Below are 23,027 nucleotides of genomic sequence, written 5' to 3'. Positions count from 1 at the left end.
GGATCATTTTCTTTGTTTTCTTTCTCTCCATTTATCAGTAATTCACTGAGCATCTGGAGGGGTGTGTGTGTGTGTGTGTGTGTGTGTGTGTGTGTTGTGATTTTGTTGTTGTTGTTAAATTAACATTTGTTGAGCAGAATGCTGGAGGTTGGATGATGAGCTACAGGCTCAACAAAATACAGCAAGGGAAAGTGAAATAGAGAAACATATTACAGATCTTAGAAGTGGAGACCATTAAGGGACACCTGGGTGGCTCGGTCAGTTAAGTGTCTGACTTCAGCTCAGATCATGATCTCGCAGTCCATGGGTTCAAGCCCTGCATCAGGCTCTGTGCTGACAGCTGAGAGCTTGGGGCCTGCTTCAGATTCTGTGTCTCCCTCTCTCTCTGCCTCTTCCCTGCTCGTGCTCTGTCTGTGTCTCTCAACAATAAATAAATGTTGAAAAAAATTTTTTTTGAAGAAGTCGAGAGCATTTCTTGAGGGGCCACACTGGGAGGTCAAGGCAGCGTGCAGGCAGAGTAAGCGGTAGGACCTGGGATCCAGGTCTTTAGGAGGGTCTTTTGGTGGAGTGCCCTGAGGTAAAAGCGCAAAGTCTAAATCGGTTAATTCAAAACAAAAAGATAGGTAAACTCCAAGGGAATCTTATCCAAGGGGTGCTCAAGGTGAAGAAGCCAGGAGACAAGAGACACTGTTTATCACAAGGGGCATCAAGGGACTTGTATCAGGAACTTAGCTGTGACTCTGAGGGCTGTAATCCAGGGCATATACTTGCAGGAGGGGCTGGTGTCTACTTAAGCCTGCTACAGGCCATTTAGCCACTCAGAATGGATACGGAGGCAACAGTATCATGGACGGGTTTTGCTAAACTCTTAACAGTGAAAGAGAGAGAGAGCGAGGGTAGGAGACAGGGAGGGAGAGATTGCTTCTCTCAGTTGTTTTTTTCAAATTAATCTGAAATTAAGAAGAGTCGGGGACTACATAAAGGAAAATGATTTATAACTGTACTTAGTATTTTTCCATTCGTGCTATCACACTGCAAGTTCCAACTGTATGGTGACTGGGTAAATCTACATTTAATTATACACATCAAATAAATGGCATATTTAAAAAAATTTTTTTAATGTTTATTTATTTTAGAGACAGAGCACAAGTTTTGGGGGGTGGGCAGAGAGCACTGGAGACAGAATCTGAAGCAGGCTTCAGGCTCTGAGCTTTCGGCACAGAGCCCTATGTGGGGCTCAAACCCACAAACTGTGAGATCATGACCTGAGCTGAAGTCGGACACTTAACCAACTGAGCCACCCAGCTGCCCAAATAAATGGCATATTTTAAGTCAGCTCATAGTAACTTTCTAATTTAGATTGGTAGTTCCCTTCTTTTTGCCTCTTTATTTTTTTCCACTTAATGCTTCCAGAGTTCTTCACTTTACAGTTTTAATCAACTTTATTGAGCGACAATTTCCATATAATAAGGGTACTCATTTTAAGTATAAAGTTCAATTGGTTTTGATAACTGTAATCAGTCAAGTAACCATAATCATAATCAAGATATAGAATATTGTATCACCCCATATGCCTCTGACTATTTTCTATCAATTCAACCTGACTCTGGCCCTGCCAACTACCAGTTTTCTGTCATTATAAATTAGTTTAGTATGTGCTATAATTTGGTATTAATGGAATTATACAGTTTGCCTTTAATGTATCCAGCTTCTTCCACTCAACAAAGTGTTTTTGAGATTTAGCTATATTGCTGCATGCATGAATATTTTGTGATTTTATGTTAATGAGCAGTGTCCTACGCTTTAGCTATATCAGAAGTTTTTTATCCATTCACTTGTTCATGGACAATTGGGCTAAGGCCAATTTGGGACTAAGAATAAAGCTCCTAAGAAAATCTGTGTTAAAATCTTTAGTTCTCTAGGATGATACCTAGATAATACTTCGGAGTACACTGGCTGAGATAAGAAAATGCCAAACTTTTTTCCAGAGTAGTTTTATCACTTTACTTTTCCAACAACACTGAGAATTCCAGTTACTCCACATCCTTGCCAACGTTGACACTGTAATGTTTTCTACTTTGGGCCATTTTGATAGGTGGATAGTTGTTTACATTTTAGTTCTTCCAATTAATAATGTTGAGCAATCTTCAGATGTGTATGGTTATTTTTATATTTTGTTTTACAAAGTGACTGTACAGGGCTTTTCCCCATTATGATGTTGTTTGAATTCTCATTGCTTATTTGTATGTCCTTATATTTTTATATATATATATATATATATATATATACACATATATATATAATTATATATGCTGAATACAAGTCCTTTGTTATATATAATTTATAAATTATAGTGATATTTATAATTTTCACTAATTTATAATAATGATATAAATATTTTTCTAGTCTAAGGCTTTCATTTTCCTTGAACATATCTTACAAAGAGTGTGTTTTTAATTTTGATAAATTCCAATATTATATGTATTACTATTATTTATGATTTATATATGACATAAGACTTTAAATTCAATTTTCTTCTTTTATTGTGTTTATTGTGTTCTGTTAGGAAATCTTTGCCTACTCCAAAGCGACAAAGATGTTTTTGTAAATTTGGGCTTTTCATTTAAGTTCGTGTTCATGATCAGTTTCAAGTAAATATTTTCAACGGTGTGAAGTAGGGGATTCATAATTGTTTCTAATATAGACACCAAGTTGCTTCAACATCATTTGTTGAATAGACTATCTTTTATACACTGAATTATTTTTGCATATTTGTTGAAATCATTTGACAGTGAATGTGAGCATGTATTATGAGTTCTCTAGTGTATTTCATTGATATACATGTCTGTTCTCACAAATACCACACAGTCTTGATAACAGTGGCATTACAGTAGACTTTGAATTCAAGTATTATAGGTCCTTCAGCTTTGTTTATTGTGACAAAATTATTTTGTTTCCTGTAGTTTCTTTGTAGATTCAGGTGAATTTTGAAACCAGCTTGCCAATTTTTTTAAACTTGCTGAGATTTGTACTGAAACAGAATTGAATCTGTAGAATATAAAATCAGAAAGACAGGGCTAGATTCTATTGTAAAGCAGTTCATCAGATCTTTAGAAAATTCTCCAGTCTGGAGGTTGTGAAATCTTAAACGAATTTATTTACCATTTAGAGTTTGGTATAATGGTTTAGAGTGTAGCCCTCAGAGAAATTTTCTGAGTTTGATCTCATTGTACTGCTTATTTTCTAGATGAACTTAAGCAAATTATTCAACCTCTGTGTCTTAGGGTTCTCTTTGTTCAATGGGAAGAATAATAGTGATTGCCTTAAAGGGATGTTGTAAAGATTAAATTAGTTAATATTTGTAAAACACAAGAGAACGTGGCGAATATTAGGTACCTTATAGAAATGTGGATTTTGGGGGCACCTGAGTGGCTCAGTTGTTTAAGCATCCAGCTTTGGCTCAGGTCATGATCTCTAGGTCTGTGAGTTTGAGCCCTGCATTGGGCCCTGTGCTGACAGCTCGGAGCCTAGAGCTTGCTTCAGATTCTGTGTCTCCCTCTCTCTCTCTCTCTCTGACCCTCCCCCACTTGTACTCTGTCTCTCTCTCAATAATAGTATTAAAAAAAATTTTTTTTAATGTGTATTTTTTTGGTTTGTTTTTGGTTTTTGGTTTGTTTGGTTTTGCTATTGAAATAATTGCTGTATGCATTGCCATTCTTCCATGAAGGCCAAGAGAAAAGTTTATTAATCAACAATAGGCTGCATGCTCAGGTAAAATTTTTATGTATTTCAGTGTAAACACCATTGTAGATTCTGTAGTCTACTAGGGGATCTGAAAGTAGATATAAAGCATAAAAAGATGTTAAGCATAGGAACAGAAACTGGGGTTAATAATGCTAGAATATGTATAACAAATATATAGACAGAATAAAATTAGAAATAATTAAAATAATATTATTTTGAGATTAGTGAGATAACCATATATTCTTTAAGTACATATTTATATTTGTTAATGCTCTACCTTTCCCTCTTTGCCCTTAAATCCAGATGTCACATGATAAGAGTGGAGCCTTAGATAGGGAAGGATTTAACAAAACTAAGAATCTGGAGAGATTGCTTTTATTCTTTAGTAAGAAGGATCTTTAGTAAGAAGGATGCTGCTGAGGACTTGTCAGATGGAGGAAACTTTTTGGTCACATGGACAGGCATTCATGCACGTAGTTTTCCTGGTTAAAGATGGCTATGCCTAGAGATCATCACTGTTCCTCTGTAAGTTAAGAGCCTAGGAGACAGTTTATGAAGTGTACAACTTGTTCTAGGACTGAGAAACAAGAGAAAAAGGACCTTCATTTTTCCTTTCTCCTTGTTTATTATTGTAGTTACTGAAGAATAAAAATAAGTAATTCTTGGGGCGCCTGGGTGGCGCAGTCGGTTAAGCGTCCGACTTCAGCCAGGTCACGATCTCGCGGTCCGTGAGTTCGAGCCCCGCGTCGGGCTCTGGGCTGATGGCTCGGAGGCTGGAGCCTGTTTCCGATTCTGTGTCTCCCTCTCTCTCTGCCCCTCCCCCGTTCATGCTCTGTCTCTCTCCGTCCCAAAAATAAATAAACGTTGAAAAAAAAAATTAAAAAAAAAATAAGTAATTCTTATGTTTCTCTCTATTTCTCAGATCCAGGGAAGCATTGTTCAGGAAAAACCTCTAACCATACATAGTTCTGATTCCCCAGGGGAAAAATGAGCTGAAAGTTGCCACTAATCTTCAACATCAAAATGTTAAGTAATTTATAGCCAGTAATAAAGTAATGGGTCAAAAAATTCAGAATTTGTTTGCAAGGCAAACAGGTAGCTGGTCCTTCATGGCATTATAATTTTTCCAATATCACAGGTCAACAAAGAAGAGTGTCATTTATTATAATCTGAAAGGGATACAGGTGTCACATTCAGATATGAGCATGTTTTTTAGTGGTGTCCTTGTATTAGGAAACATTCTCATATAAATATGCTCTTCTGTGATTGCCCCCCAAAAAAATCCTGGATCTAAGGAAAGAAAAGATATTGTTTCAGACATAACAGTAGGAAAATGATGACATACTTTTCAACATCACATAACAGAGTTGTCTAGTGTTTGTTAGCCACAATAAAGGCAAGGTAACAGAGAAAATAAACTTGGAGTGGGCTTAGAAGGCCCAGGCTTATATTCTAAATTCATTCTTTGCTTGTTGAGGAAACTAAGATATTGCATGCTATCTACTGAGATCTATTTTCCATCATGTTAGAGGAAAAATAATAAGGCTTTGTGTAAATAAGATAATGTGGGTAAAAAAATTCTGTAATCCACTATGCCAGAGAGTTTCCATCTTCAAGGATAGCATGGCTGTGCTTGAGGGTAATATTGTGATAGAAAAGATAGGATTCAGTAGGCAGAGACAGAAAGATTAGGACCTGCGTTCCCTGGGTGGGAGAAAAACACCTATTTTGGAACAATGCTGGGAGTGTCTGACCACAGCAAACCCCCTCAGGCTCAAGGTTGCTTTTATGAATACAATAGACACCACCCACTCCCCCTCAGGCTTTTCCCTCAGGAATCTGACAAAAGACCTAACTAAAAATAAGTAGTAGGCCATAAAACTATGACCCACAAGGAATGATATGGCCATAGACCACCCTTCATACAATGGAAATGAGTAAATAGGGAATGGACAACCCAGCACCTAGAGTTGTCCAGCCAATCAGGGTAGAACCTGAAGAGGAACAAGGGGGAATGGAAGGTGGGGGAGGGTAACCAGAACATTATAAAACAAGGACCTTTGCCTATAGTCTGGGGCATTTACTTCGAAATGCCCCCCTCTCTATAAAGAGAGCTTTCATACTATTCTTCCTTTCTGATCTTAATACTGTAATAAACTTTGCCTGCTGCTCATTTTGTGTCTACCTCTTCATTCTTTGAAGAGGTAAAGACAAGGAATTCTGGATATTGAGGTAAAAAATCCTGCAACAGTATTAGCTCTTTGCTTGAGGATTGGTCAAATCTGTTGAAACCAACAGACTCTAATAACAGTAGCTAGTAACTGAGCGTCTGGCTATTCACAGTATTATATAAAGTCAAACTAGCTGGTCATATTGTAATGTTCTCTGGAACCCTTACACATCTGCCAAGGAAGGATCTCTGAAACCAGAATGGAACTGTGTAAGTTAGTTGGAATTTCAGAAGCTAAAAGCTGTGCGTGTGTTCGCCATGTCTGTTTGTATTCAGCAAAATCACTTAACAATATTGGTTCCCTGTTAATAATCTAGACATAACTTAATTACTTCTGACCCTGGATTCACTATTTTCCCATTTGTGACATAAAATATTGTTAGTTTTCTCATGCTATTTTGACTGTCACCAATGCTCAGTTGCTAGTTTGCAAGCAGGAAACATTTCTTTGGGGACTATAAAAAGCAGTGTTGTATATTTGTGCCTGTGTGTTTTTCTCCCAAATTAAATTTATTAGATTACATATGCTTGCATTTCATTATGAGATCATAAAATTCAATATACTCTATAAATATCGATGTGATGCAGTACCTAAATTACATTTACACTGTGCCAAAGACAACCACAAAGCAATGAAAAATTAAGTCTCTTATGATAACAAAAGTATTCAGAGCAAAACAAAAACAAAAACAAAAAAACTTCTTTTGAATGTAGCACAGATATTTGCCTGTCAATGACAGTAAACTTGATAAGAATATTTAATTTAGAAGTATACTAAAATATGCTTAAAGTAAAGAAAACAATTATGCTGAAACTAAAATAATACTGAATTCCTTTCAATAAAGAGGATGTATTCTAATACTATAATTTCTAAATAAAACACTTACCAGTCTACCATTCATTGAGTTTTCTATATACCAGCCACTATGTAAAATGGTTTACAGAGAATATTTTAATCCTCACAACTAATCCATAATGTAAGTGTTAGTCTTCTTATACTGAGGAAACAGAGGACCAGTGAGAGTAAAATAACTTGCCTGAGATTAAAAGCAAGAAATAGAGTCTGCACTCTACCTACATCAAAGCCATAGCACCACATTGATGTATGTCCACACTATACCGTGCTCTGAAACCCCTGCCCTCCTGGGGAAGCAATGTGCAAGTTTCTCATCAACTGAGTTTCTCAGAAAAGGTCTTTCCACATATCTCCTATCCTATGTAACTCCTAACTCTCTATGTTTAGTTTGTATAAAGTCCTGGGAGTGACCTTCCTATAATGAGTTAAATCCTTTCTTTTGTGTTAAATAATACCATTTTGTTCTTATCAGCAGCCCTATTTCTACCTTAGCTATGAGGAGATCAAAACTTGTCTACATATTTCTGAACCTCAGTTAATTTCATTCACATTCGCATCCTTCACAGAAATTTGTTACACCCTTTTTCTCATGAGACTAGCATATGGTCTTTTCTAAATGTAATTTTTTTCTTTCTAAACATGACATTAGAATTGTGTTGCTCAGAATTTAGGAATTAAACTTCAGAAATTAAAATATATTTAAAGTCAGGAAAAATTTAATTCTCTTTCTGGATTTGGTAATCTAGCTGGTTACTCAATACTTGAGAAGTTTATAAATATTTGCAGGGTGGGGAGCCAGTTACTTTGTGGCGATCTGTAATCTGCCATAATATCTAAAATGATACAAAACTGTAAAAATATGATATTCGATAAAAATATAACTTCTGTATTTCAGTGATAGTTTTGCATAAGTGTGCATATGTTGCATACTTACTGTGGAAGGTAGAAAAATAACTATTCTGAAAATTTTAACAATATTCCCACATAAGAAAATTTAAACATTTCTTCAAAATTGTTAAATTTTTCAGGGCACCTGCAGCCTGCTTTGCATTCTGTCTCTGCCTCTGTTTCTCTCTCTGCCTCTCTCAAAAATAAATAAATAAACTTAAAAAATTAAGAAAAAAAAAGTTTCATTTCTCAAGAAATGTCAGAGTAATTCAAACTGTGTCAAGAAGTAGCTGTTTTATTGTTTTTTAAATTAAATTGAAGTCTGCTACTTATACTCTTACTAAATGTATACAATGTATACAAATCTATAGAATACAGCTAATGTAGAATTTTTAACATATAATTTAAGTAGAAGAGCTATAGAAAACCAGAGTCTATATGCTTTCATTCATTATAACAAATGTTTAGAAAAAAAGTCTTATGTCTCTGATGGTTTCAGAAAGTTTATATGTCTGCCTACATATAATTGTAAGTATTCTCTGCTTCTAGTGATGTTCCAGACGTTGGTGATATAAGGATTTATTTGCTTTTCATGTTGACATGTATGGTTTTGAAGAATGTATAGAGAGATTTGGATTTGAGCATTCATCATTGTCATATAGAAGGTGAGGGCATTTTTCTCTTAAGTTTTGATTTCCTAACCCCATACTATTTCTGTAGACAAGATCACAAGATATGTTCTAATATGCTGTTTCTTTTAATTGTTAGGTTATGATTCAATTTATCAGGAATAATTTTTAGAAATTACAAAGAATATTAGAATTCTAAACTTTAATAGCCACATGGGGAAATATATAAGCTTAATATCACTCTCCAGCAATATCAGGTTCATACCCATAAAGTGAATCAGCATATAGTAATAATTAGCATATGATGCAGTAAAGAAGTCTTTTAGAAAGTTGATTGATTAGATCTCCAAGGCTAAAATACTTTGGAAAATATTTTATGTTGAAATAAACAGAAGTAAAGCAATGTGACTGAAAGAGGTATATTCTCCTCAAAAAATATAAACTACACTGTTAATATTTCAAAATTGAGAAAATAAAATAATATATACCACAAAACATTGATGTGATTTAAACTATGGTTGGCAAAAAGAAAATGAGCCATCATTGTTACTATGCTCCAATGTGATGAGAGAATGTTTTATGTGGATTACTCCTTTAATTCCTTACAGCAATCATATTTTGAAAATTGATGGTACATAGTTTTTAAAGCACAGGTTCAATAAGAGGTTTTACGTTGTAGCTCATTTGTTGGGTCATTTGTATATTTTTAGAGGTAATTTCTTATGATCTGGCCTAGAATACACTCCTTAGAGCTGTTCCAAACATTCTATAAGCATCTAATTTCTCTACCCAATATTCCCTGCTTTAAGAACCTTTAGTTGTTTCTCTTTTCTGTGCTCAACTGGGTTTGTGTAAGTGCTAAGCTATGCTTGGTCTTAGGAGGACAAAAGAGAAACCAAGGACCAGTTATGTGATACACCTGAGAGCCAGTAGTGACATGGATGGTCTGTCTTCTTAAGGATACTGATAAATGATTTGAATTATGATATATTTTGTTCTTGTGCTGAATTTGATTGTCATGAGTTGAATTTATGGGGATTGGTTTGGGAAAGAAAACAAAACAAAAGGAACTAAAGTTGGCTAAGTATGGTAATGAGTCTCAATGTGCTTCTCATTTTTGATGACTGACAGATTTCAAGCCTAACCACTCCCCTCTCCATTTCTGCCTAAATCTACCAAGCTGATAAGAAAGTCCAGGTCCTCCCTCCTTTGGTGCCAGTGGGAAGGAAGTTTAATCCATGTAAGTCCCAGCCAGAGTGGGAGCCCAGCCCCCCCAGAGCCCCATGCACTAACCACCATAAAAAACAAGACAATCTCATTTACCAGCTTCCTTAAACCATTTTAAGCCAGCTTTAGACCCAGCCCTGCTCTCTCTATAAAATCTTATTATATGGTAGTAAACCTTGTCATACCTTCTTGGTACTAGTGTGTGGTCATCTGTCTCAATGTGTGAACGGAATTTAATGTAGGTCTTGTGGGTATCTTCTCTTGGCTATGGCTCGCTAATTGGTTTCACTGCCTATTAATGAGCTTGCACTTTCAACCATGTTGCTCTGTGCTGCACTGGCTGAGTCCTACTAAGCCTCTGCTACAGACTTAACCTACCTGAGTCAGAAGTTTTGGTAATTGGTGAAAAAGAACAGGAGTATGAGAGGGAGCCCCCCCCCCTTTTTTGTAAATTTACATCCAAATTAGTTAGCATATAGTGCAACAATTATTTCAGGAGTAGATTCCTTAGGAGTAGATTCCACTAAGGAATTCCCTTCTTTCAGTGGTCTCTAATATCAGCTACAGAGATCTCTCAGTGCGTCCGACTGCTTCAAGCTATGCCTATTCCCACAGAGCTGGCTATTTAGAATCATTTACACAGTCATGTTGGATCATTAACGATGCCTGATTTCTAGTGATAGCTATGGTATTTATAGCTAAATGGCTTAACCCATTTAGCCTATCCCCCTCCCACAGCCCCTCCCGTAACCCTCAGTTTGTTCTTCATATTTATGAGTCTCTTCTGTTTTGTCCCCCTCCCTGTTTTTATATTATTTTTGTTTCCCTTCCCTTATGTTCCTCTGTTTTGTCTCTTAAAGTCCTCATATGAGTGAAGTCATGTGATATTTGTCTTTCTCTGACTGACTAATTTCACTTAGCATAATACCCTCCAGTTCCATCCACGTAGTTGCAAATGACAAGATTTCATTCTTTTTGATTGCCGAGTAATACTCCATTGTATATATATACCACTTCTTCTTTATCCATTCATCCATCGATGGGCATTTGGGCTCTTTCCATACTTTGGGTATTGTTGATAGTGCTGCTATAAACATGGGGGTGCATGTGTCCCTTCGAAACAGCACACCTGTATCCTGTGGATAAATGCCTAGTAGTGCAATTGCTGGGTCATAGGGTAGTTCTATTTTTAGTTTTTTGAGGAACCTCCATACTGTTTTCCAGAGTGGCTGCACTAGCTTGCATTCCCAGGAGGCCCTTTTTAAAGTATCCTTGATTATGTCTTGACCCAGTCCTATTTTTGCATCTCAGATTAAATTATATGTCTTAATTCTAGCATAAATTGTGAAATGTGCTCATCTCAGGAAAAAACCCTCTAGCCCATGACAGTTGATAGTGTATCAAATAGAATTATCCCCCATTTTAAGGGTTCTCAGAGGGAAGACTTATACCCTGCAGTGTATGGACCTGTTGGGTGGTTTCCTCTGTGAAAAGCAGTTACCATGTGGTGTGTTGAAGTCACAGTCTTTAAAACAGATGTCTTACTAGGACCCTAAAAAGTGCCTTTTCTACTGTTTCTGCTTATGCCTCTGTTAAAGCAAAGATCTTGATATTCAGGGTCATAGAGGAAAACACACATGGTATATTGGTGACAGAACAAACCTAACTCAAGCCTGGACTCCTTCAGTGCAGTAAAACAAGCTCAGCCAAGAGGGAGATCCTTGACCTTGACAGTACTCATGTGAGGCCTTCAAAAGGAAGAAACATAAAATAGGCAGAGTACTGAGGAAATCCCTGAATTATATCCAGAAATTAAAAATGAGCAAAAAAGACAAGACAAACAACACATGCATGAAATGAAATGAATGAAAAACCTGGATACAGGGCAGGGAAACACAGTATTGAAGAGAAATCCACAGTTTAACTCAATAAGATAGACTTACTGAAAATCTCCAAAATTTATTCAAGAAATTTATATAACAAAAAGATAAGAGAGCTGATTGGCCTTTGTACTTCAACATGATTTAGAATGATGCTAAATGCCATATAATTAAGATAAAAAATGTCTGATACTTATTTTTCAGTCTATTGCATATTGATAGAAAACTAGGGGGCGAACTTCAATTTTGGTTCTCAAATACAGCCCATATCACCACTCACAGTTTTTGGATATCTGAATCCAGAATTTTACTTGGGAAAACAACAACAACAACATCAACAACAACCATAACAACAACAACAACAACAAAAGTATGTTATATTCATCTTGGCTGTGGTTTTACATATATGAGGTTATCTGTTCTTATGAGGGAGCCTCATGCAGGCAATGCAGAGATCCATGAAGACTTCCAGAGTTTAACATCCTTTCTGTTACCCAAATATAGACATTGTTAGAGGTGATTTTTGTCATCATTTTGTAATAACATCTCTTGAGCAGTGGCTTAAAATCTAATGAAATATCAGAAATTAATGCGACTTAAGAAGCAGTCTGAATAAGAAAGAGAGAAAAACAAAATTGCTGATTTTACTAATAACTTGTCATAAGCAACTGAATCATTCCCTGTTTTCTTTCAGTGGTCTCTAATATCAGCTACAGAGATCTCTCAGTGCATCCGACTGCTTCAAGCTGTGCCTATTTCCACAGAGCTGGCTATTTAGAATCATTTACACAGTCATGTTGGATCATTAACTATGCCTGATTTCTAGTGATAGCTATGGTATTTATAGCTCATTACAATTTTTTTCCAAAATTACCCTAGAGTAACATTATTATCCAGCCTAGGTAGCAGTATGCAGCATCCCCTCCTAGATGATTTTTTTTTTTTTTTTTTTTTTAATCTGGGCAACACAGTCCTCTCTGCCTCTTGATTCAGAGTGAGGTCTTTTGTTCTAAAAGACTGTCTTTCCTCCATAGCGATTATAGCATTGAACAAAGTTTTGTTTTGTTTTGTTTTTCCTTGCTAATATCTGAAAACAGAATGTAGGGCACTTGGCAAACATTCCTAATGTCTCATTTAATTCCATCTTCTCTAGCCTTTTTTTCCATCAGTAGTCATTGTGGTTGAAAGTACAACTGTACAGATCAAGTTCCAAGAAATGCTTTGGCTCCCCTATAATCCCCCAAGGGTAACAAACATTCCAAGTCATAAATGCTATTCAGCATTATAATCACATAGATATTCCAATGGAAAACCTTTTACCCATGGAAACTAAAAAGGTGGATGGTCAATAGTAGTGTTTGGTGAGGAACGGCACAGGGAAATAGAGTCTGGCAATTAGTAGTCACTGAATTTCTAAGTTATTCATTCAGCAATTTTTTTTTTTTTTTTGAGAAGTTACTATATGCAAGATACTCTTCTAACTGCTAAGGATGCAACAGTGAGAGAAAAAAATCCCTGAGTACATAGACCTAGGTAATGCTGCCGTATTAAGTAAGTCCAAACTCTTAGAAGTTTAAAAGGATAAATGTTTACTTCTGGTACAAATGAAATCTTTATTGCAGGTTGGCTAAGGCTCTTTTCTATATGTACTCACTCTGTAGCCAAGGCCAACGGTGTAGCCACTGTTGTTTCTGCCAGTCACAGAGGAAGAAGGATAGAGAACTATGTAGGACCTCATACCAGTGATCACATGCTCCTGACCAGAAATAATACACAGCAGGATTGCTCATACCTCATTAGTCAGGGCCAGTCACATGATCCTAACCAAATGTAAAAGGGCCAGGAATTGTAATCCTCCCATGTATCCAGGAGATTGAGAGCTGGGTAAGCTTTGTGAGTAGTACAAATTACTACCACGTGGGCATTGGCATGTAATAAGAAAACAAATAAACAAAATATACAGATTATATAGATGTTATAGAGTAAAATAAAACATAAAAGTTGAGTACAAGCTTTAGGTCCAGAGGTATAATTTTACAAAATTTTTTTTCAACGTTTTTATTTATTTTTGGGACAGAGAGAGACAGAGCATGAACGGGGGAGGGGCAGAGAGAGAGGGAGACACAGAATCGGAAACAGGCTCCAGGCTCCGAGCCATCAGCCCAGAGCCCGACGCGGGGCTCGAACTCACGGACCGCGAGATCGTGACCTGGCTGAAGTCGGACGCTTAACCGACTGCGCCACCCAGGCGCCCCTAGAGGTATAATTTTAAATAGTAAATCAGGGAACAAAGTTATGAGCTAGGTAGAAGGATAAGATGAGGAGTCATGTGCAAGGAAGAGAATTCTCTACAGAGGTCTTAAGGTAAAGATCTGTGTTGTGTGTCCTTGGAACAATAGGGAAGCTAGTGTCACAAGAGAGGAGTGAGCTGGGAGAGTGTACAAAGAACTAACTGAAGATGAAACCATGAACCACATTGCTTGGAAGGTTTGAGTGGAAAAGTAAAATGATCTTTCCTAATGATATTAACAGTATCTTCCTGAGTGCTATGTTGCTAGTAGAGAATATGGTGGTGATACCCAATGAGGAGGCATTTATCCAGGCAAAAGACACTATGGGCTTGAACCATGTTGGTATCAGTAAAGCAAAAGTGACAGCTGGATTCGAATTATATTTTGTAGGTGGAACCAGGATAGTTTACTGATAAAAATTATGTGGAGACAGAGGGAAAGGAAGAAATCAAAGATCAGGGAAACTAAAGGGCTAATATGTCTTAAAAGCTCTAGCATTAAATACATATGTTACTTGGCCCTCTAATGTTACCTTCCACACTGCTACCATTCTTGTCCACATAATCACCACCTTACCACAACTGTTGCAACAGCCTCAACTGGTGTAACTCTTTCCACTCTTCCGCAGATAAGTCAATTCTCCATATAGTAGACCAATGCTCTTTTTTTTTTTTTTAATTTTTTTTAACCTTTATTTATTTTTGAGACAGAGAGAGACAGAGCATGAATGGGGGAGGGGCAGAGAGAGAGGGAGACACAGAATCGGAAGCAGGCTCCAGGCTCCGAGCCATCAGCCCAGAGCCCGACGCGGGGCTTGAACCCATGGACCGCGAGATCGTGACCTGAGCTGAAGTCGGACGCTTAACCGACTGAGCCACCCAGGCGCCCCAACCAATGCTCTTTTTGAAAATATTTCCTATCACAGAGACTCCATTTTAAAGCTTTTGCTTTGATTTCAAAGATTCCATTTGATTCAACATTTGGCAACAGCCTTACCTCATTAAAATCGATCTCTTTCTTTGCTCACTCATCTTCAATCAGCCAGCATTTTTGCTCTTTGAACATAACACATATCCTTCCAAGGTTTCTCCCCTATCTTTTGTGTCTGGAACAGTCTTTTCCCCCAAATACTTGCAAAGATCCTCACTTACCTTATTCAGGTGTCTTCTCAAAAGGCATCTCTTTGTAACAGCCGTTTCTGAACACTCCATGTGTATTCTCTGCAAGCCCACCTGCAGTACTTTTTCACTTCACTCCTCGTTATTTCCTTTGTGACACTTACGGCTGACATCATGAATTATCTTCATTTGGATATATTTACTTTTGTATTTCTTCCTCTCCACTAAATTTAAGAATTTATGAGGACACAGAATTATCTGACTGGCCCATACCTCTATCCCCAGTGCCTGAAATAGTGCATGGAAAAGAGTGGGCACTCAAGACATATTGATGTTGAGTGAAAGAACAAATAAATGCATGAAATACAGGTGGATGAAAGTAGAGTCTTCTACAGATGCCCCACTTTTTGAAGTTTAAGTAAGTTAAGTGGTAATATGGTGTACTGCCAGAAACTAGAGATGTCATAATGTAGCCAGTACCATGAATGCAGAGGAGAAAGATTCAATTACTGATACTGTTAATATCTTGACAAAAGCAATTGAGTTCTGCTGACATTCTGAAACAATTTACAGAGCTCAAATATTGTTGTCTAGAAAATAGAATAAGGGTAAAGATAACTCCACAGCATAAGGCTTAAAGAATATTTATCTATTTTCTGTACAGAAATGTGTATGTGGTCCATGTTGTTCATTTCTATAAGTGGGAAGTAAAAATTCCTCCAGAACGTAATCCTAGGAGGAAATTTAATGAACAAAATTTAATCCTGTAGGACTCACTCATTGCAGACAATATCCGAATAGAATTTAAGTCAAGGAATGACACTTTTTGTTAATTCAACTCTACATTAAGTAGAATACTGAACATTGTGGGCTGGTTTACCAAAAGTTCCCCCAAGGGCTCTGACAGTCACAACCTTATCAGCTTTGTAAGTATAGCCAGATGGTTAGAAATATGGAGCCTGAGTGATTTGATCCTTTTTCCTCTTCTAAAGAGAGAACTGAATTTTTAAATGACTTTTTAAAAATATATCAATTGCTAAATAGTTTTATCACATGCTGAGGAATGCTCTAAGTTTTAAAATGATCTTACATTTTAGAGGTGCCTGAGTGGCTCAGTTGGTTGAGCATTCAACTTTCGCTCAGGTCATGATCTCATGGTTCGTGGGTTCAAGCCCTGTATCTGTGTTAACAACTTGGAGTCTGGAGCCTGCTTTGGATTCTGTGTCTCCCTCTCTCTCTCTCTCTGCCCCTCCCCTGCTCTCTCTCTCTCTCAAAAATAAATATTAAAAAAATAAAAGAAATAAAATGATCTTACATTTTCATAAGTGCATTTTAAATTTCAATAGATTAGCTAAATGAAAAGTTATAAGTTCTAGAGTAATCATGAGAACATTTTGGAAACAACTATCTTAATATTGATATGGGAAATAATTCCAGATGACAATGAAAAATAAATAACATAGTTGATAGAACAAGCAAATTTGACATCATGTGCTTTAAGAAGTTCAACATGGACCAATGATTACCAAAATCAGAGCTATGTAACATTTAAATTGCCTTAACATTTTTATTACATCAAGTATGATATTAAAATTCAACTTGGAAAATGAAACTTGATTTACCTTTATTTTAGAGACAAGATCATAAGAAGTCAAGGTAAGAGCAAACAGTAGCAAGGAATGTATTTCCAGTTAGTGATTTAATGCACTTTAAAGAGATAGTGTCAAGGATGACAGGGCTCAAATTGAACCTACCCTGTATATAAATGATTGTGCTTAACTCTGTCAATACTCAGGGTCCTAGGATTTGTAACCCAATGAAATGGGTTGAAAACATATTCAAAAAAATTTTTTTTGAACATTTATTTATTTTTGAGAGACAGAGCGTGAATGGCGGAGGGGCAGAAAGAGAAGGAGACACAGAATCCGAAGCAGGCTACCTGCTCTGAGCTGTCAGTACAGAGCCCAACACGGGGCTCAAACCCACAGACTGTGAAATCATGACCTGAGCTGAAGTCGGATGCTCAGCCAACTGAGCCACTCGGTTGTCCTGAAAACATGTTATTATTAGAGAGGCTTAAGAATCAAGAAGATATGAGAAAAGTGGTGGTTCTTTTCCCTCTGTTCAAATAGTAATGCATGGCCATAATGACCATGAACTAAATACATGGGAATGCTGAAGATCCAAAGGTGTTATGTGTCTTGTATTCAATGATGTTATTATCTCAAGTTATCTGTATCTATACCTGTCTTTATATCTCTATCTATGTGTCTATGCCTCTATATGTTAGCTTCTGAGATATTTTATGTTCTCAGTTTCCAATTTCAGAGAGAGAGATTAAATACCTTGCTTGAGGACATTAATTTGGTAATTGCAATCTTGTTTGAACCCATGTTGGTCTGATTCACATATCCATATTCTTTCTACTGTATAACATAGCCTCTCAAAGAGAAAATTTACATAAACTGAACAAGCATTTTGGAGATACCTCCTATAGATAGATACCTTTTTTTTTTTCCTGGTTGTCATCCACAATCCATGCTCCCTCCCACCATAAAACACACACAAAAACATACATGCCACAAAATATACTTATGAAATATATAATTTCAAGGCTTTATTGAATGCTAAGAGTTAAATGTTAAAAATGCTATAAACTCATTATATTTCCTATGGACTTTCAAATACATATATATATCTTTATATTTGTGCCTATAGTATTGACAAATCTATAAAAAAATTTTAGTTCTAACATTTATATTCAGTTGAACCCATGATTGATTGCATTTTGTTCAATAAGAACTGACAATATCTAAATATATTTGTGTTTCTTGCTTGTCCCTTGACATTGAAATTAGCTTGTATCACTTGGCATGTGTCTCCTTTCAAAATGAGGGCAGCATTTCAATTGCTATTTATTTGTGCCAAATCCTGGCTAAGCTATTTAATTCACATGGACCTAAAGAAATTGTAGCTGTGGGCTTTGTTTGTTCTTGTTCCTGTAAATCACAGGACAGGACAGGTTTTAGGGCACTGTTTGAATCAGTCCCTCAGGTCTCCCTTAACAAATGGGTGTCACTCACAAACGCTGGCGATGATGACTTTCTGATTTCAATTGCACTTTAGAGGGCTGGTAAAGTGACCTATGGCCTTTCTTGCAGTTGGTCCCAGGAAGATGGGAAATAGTAATTATAGTGTAATAAAGCACACGAGGACTCTATTTAAATGGCAGAATTTGCATTTAAATGGAAATTTCAAAATGAAAACATGTAAAAGCTTGATAGGTACAATATTTAGTATACAGCTCATGCCAGCAGTTAGAAGCACGCTTAATCACATGTCATAGGTGGATGTGCAGAGGTAGGCTTTTGTGCACGCCCAAAGGGCAGAGGGGGAGGATTTGAGTGAGCCTAAAAAGGAAAAGGTTACATTAACCATACATATGACATGTTTTATCAAATTGAATTTATAAGCGTATTTTAGTTTTATAAGACTAGGGATTGAATTCTTTGGGGCCACTCAAGGTTATGACCTGTAGCTAATGAAAATGACTAATTGATTAACACTAAGGGGATGTAATGGAATTTCACTCTGAACTGCTCACAGTAATTTTACATTAATTCATTCATTGAAAGTGTTTATTTTATATCCTGGACAGGAAATTAAGGTATATATAAGTTTAAATATATGTGATAATCAGAAGGTATTTTGAGATTGACATGAAAATCTATCATGAAAGTGATTTCCTTTTTTAAATAAAGGAGACGTGAGCATACCTTTGCATACCTTTGTTATAAAAAGGCAAATGAACTCACTTCAGTGTAATGCGGCAAATAATGTAATGGAGAAATGATGTTTAAAAATAATGTTAAATATTCCCCCTTTTGCTTAGGTAGAGATTTTATTGAATAGCTCAACCAGTTTTGCCTATATAAAAGTATTATAAGAGGTATGTTTTCAAAGATTCCCAACTTAAGAAAGTTCTATCAGAATGATGGGTACAGCCCAATTTTTTAGTAAATAGGTACAGATCAACTTTCTAATCACAAGGCAAGGTAAAAATGTATACCATTGTGTTTCAATTCTTGTCATATTAAAATCCTATCTTCTGGAAGTTGAATAGGGGCGCCTGGGTGGCGCAGTCGGTTAAGCGTCCGACTTCAGCCAGGTCACGATCTCACGGTCCGTGGGTTCGAGCCCCGCGTCGGGCTCTGGGCTGATGGCTCAGAGCCTGGAGCCTGTTTCCGATTCTGTGTCTCCCTCTCTCTCTGCCCCTCCCCCGTTCATGCTCTGTCTGTCTCTGTCCCAAAAATAAATAAATAAAATAAAATAAAATAAAATCCTATCTTCTGGAAGTTGAATAAATAAAATACACCAGGTAGCTTGTTTCATAAGTTTTACATATTTAAAGGCAGACATCAGTTATCTATTAAGAAACAAACAAAAGTTTGAGATCATCTATCTGAAAACATTTCCTAAAATATATTTTCTACTGAAAGCAGTTAAATCAGTATAGTAATTAATACATACGACAGTGTTTCCTACCCTTTCCTCTTCAGCTCTTTGCATTTAATAAGGAAAACACAATGCTAGTGTTATCACAGGTAGACTTACCTTATTTTTTGTCTTTTCTCTACCATACCTGTTTCCAGCATATTGAACTGTTAGGAAGAAAAGAGATCAAACATACATAAATTTCTGCTGTCTAAATGTGTTTGTGGACTCATAACTTTACTGATTACATAAGTTATAATTTTTTTTAAAAGACTATACTTGTGACTTAGTAGATTTACCAGGTTTAGAATGTACCTAATTATAGAGTAAAAGTTTTATAAATATAACAATATCCATGTCAAAGGTAACAAAACTTCTGATGACCCTTAGTTTGATTTAATATTTCTTAGACGATGCCAGTTTTCCCTATGAAGAATAAGCACGATTTTTCATAGGATTTGAACTTCACTTGTGGAAAAGCTGTAGGGGCTATCAAATACCTGAAGGTATGACTTCCAAGCTTCAGTGATCTTCAGTGATGCTAAACACGTTGCCTTCCATCTACAATTATGTCTCCTAATTTTCATGTCGTTTATTAAATTGGGCTTAGTATGGTTTCTGGTTCTAATGGTGATGGAAGTTAATGAAAAATTAAAAGAGGAGGGCCTTAAAAACCTCCATTTATTTATTTATTCATTGAGTATTTATTTAGTGAACACTTACATACTCCAGGTGCCATTTTAGTTACTGGACATACAGTAGTATATAAACTTATAAAGGCCTTGTACTCATAAAATGTGTACAACATAATGCTAAGTAATAAAAGCAAGTCAACGTATGTTGAAACACAAAAGGATGATGATATCATGTGAGAGAAGTGCTGTTTTATATAAGCTTGTCGGGAACGTGAATTAACATGAAGAGTTAACTGTGCTGGAGGCCTCGTGGGCAACATTTGTGTGGATGGTACTGTGTCCAGAATATAAACTGCTTTACTTAATATCTTAGGCAGTACCACTCCCAGGTCAAGCACAATTTACTTTGAGTAGAATCTTTTCTTTTTTTCGCATCCCTCATTCATATTGTGTCTGGCTACTTTAGGTCCCTTTGAGTTATACTCAAGTAGTTTCACCCAGTAATTGCAATAATATCCATCTGGGTTTTGTCCAATTGCCTGAAACCTCTGGTGGTGGGAATGGACAATAATGAATGAGTTTTTCCAGATAAACTGACCTTAATAAGTGAGCTGGCAAATGTGTTATCACTCTCGAGGAATATAATTACATTAACCAATTAAATAATCAGATATATCTTTGGAGAGCGATAATCTCTGTCAAGTGTGGCAACTTTAATGAGCTACCTAGATTTCATTCCCTTTCACATTTCTACCTTGCTACCCACTGCCTGAAACGCTTGCCTTGATACACACCCCTATTACTTATAAGTATTCTAATTATTTTCCTAAGTTTCTAAGTCCTATCCCTGATTACTAGTTTGGTAACTGGTATTATGCACACCATTGCTTTATCACACTTATTCACCATCTATCTACCTGGATGTCTGAAAATTTATTGAGACTTATTATGTTTTTTTAATGTTTATTTATTTTTGAGAGAGACAGACACAGAATGCGAGTGGGTTAGGGGCAGAGAGAGAGGGAGGCACAGAATCTGAAGCAGGCTCCAGACTCTGAGCTGTCAGCCTAGAGCCTGATTGATGCAGGGCTCAAAGTCACGAGCTGTGAGATCATGACCTGAGCTGAAGTTGGACACTCAACCGACTGAGCCACCCAGGCGCCCCTGAGACTTATTTACTTAATAAATGTTGATGATGTGCAAAGTATATGGCAGGCTCTGTGCTTGGCTCAGAGATGAAATATTCCATTCGCCTTCTGCAGCAGTAATAATCTTGCTATTGTTCTTCACTGAAACAACCTGTTAAAAATCCCACAAGGAAAATTCCTTATCCATTAAATATCCAAGCATTTAAATACAAGTAATTTTTAGCACCTACAATGGGAGTCAACGTTCCAACATCTGAGGATACAAGGATGAAGATATTAATTTATTTTTTTCATCTATTTGTGATCCAGATTTGAATGAGCCCTTTGTATCGTCTTAGGGAGATTGACTTTTATTTGGCAAATTGTGGGGACTCACTGAAGGTTATTTGACAATGGGGGGAAATAATTTTTCGCTTTGCAATTCATAAAAGTACACTGAAGGTTATTTGACAATGGGGGGAAATAATTTTTCACTTTGCAATTCAGAAAAATACAATGAAGTGCAAAATAAAGTGGAATTAGTGAAGATTGGAGCCAGGGAAAGTAGTTAGTATGCCATGGCAATGATACAGGAGGAGGTGAGGATGTTGTGAGTTAAGATAATGGGATTTGGGCAAAGGAGAAGTGAGAGTATTTGCAAGATACTAAAGAAATAAATAGTAAGTGTGGTCTTATTTCTTCCTTTTGATTTTCTAAGTTTATTTTTTTTAATTTTTTTTTTCAACGTTTATTTATTTTCGGGACAGAGAGAGACAGAGCATGAACGGGGGAGGGGCAGAGAGAGAGGGAGACACAGAATCGGAAACAGGCTCCAGGCTCTGAGCCATCAGCCCAGAGCCCGATGCGGGGCTCGAACTCACAGACTGCGAGATCGTGACCTGGCTGAAGTCGGACGCTTAACCGACTGCGCCACCCAGGCGCCCCGATTTTCTAAGTTTAAACATAATTCTTTCCATCTGCTTTCATGTATATTTATATTAAGAACAGAAATGAACTCCTCCAACTGAGAATATTAATTGATTCTCTCATTGTTACCTGGAATCTAATAGCGTGAAGTAAGGAGAAGTAATTAAAGAAAAGGTTTATCATCAAATTATTTATGGTGATCATCTTAGGTACATTGTTTTCAAGTTTTCATATTGTTTTAAAGTTTTCAAGAACTGTTCAAAGTTTCATTACTAACTTTTTTCCACATAATCAGGGACATAGTTTTTTTCTGTTGTGGATAAAAATGATGACTTCTTTGATGAGGCCTTGATTCACTCCACTAGACAAAGTTAGTCATGCTGATATATTTTCCAATAACATCTTATATAATCCTATGTCAACATTTTCATACTTTATTGAATAAATTATCTAATATATTTATTTTTCAATGAAAGCAAGATATGTGAATTTAAAACCATTCAAGATATTCTTGAATCTCCAATACCTACTATGTTCCTGGCCAAACAGATTCTTGAAAGATATGTATGGAATAAATGGAGGAATACAAAGGAAATTATATTGTAATTTTCTCCATACTATTAAAACTTTTACCAAAACCAGATACTTTTTGCATGAAATTTATTTAAGATCAATGAAGATAGTGCTGTGAATATAAGTGAGAAATATGTGTTGGGTTATCTGGTAACTATTTATTAATAAAAATCTCCTATGGAGTCTGAAATTCTTAGGATTTTCATGTAACTTAGCCTTTTTCTCCTAGGATTCAGAACTGAAATCAGGATATGATGACAACTTGGAACAAATGTTAGTAAAAATGAAATAAGATTGGATTTTGACATGACAAATGCATATTATTTTTCCAGGTTAATATCAAACCCTTCGCTATGGTTCTTACTCTATATTATGGACATTATACAGGTGGTATTGTTAGATAGGTGT

This window comes from Herpailurus yagouaroundi, unplaced genomic scaffold (assembly GCF_014898765.1).
Source record: "Herpailurus yagouaroundi ecotype Mexico unplaced genomic scaffold, PumYag 28, whole genome shotgun sequence".
In the NCBI taxonomy this organism is placed as follows: Eukaryota; Metazoa; Chordata; class Mammalia; order Carnivora; family Felidae; genus Herpailurus; species Herpailurus yagouaroundi.
The sequence above is the reverse complement of the archived record's forward strand: the minus strand, read 5'-3'. Positions refer to the sequence as shown.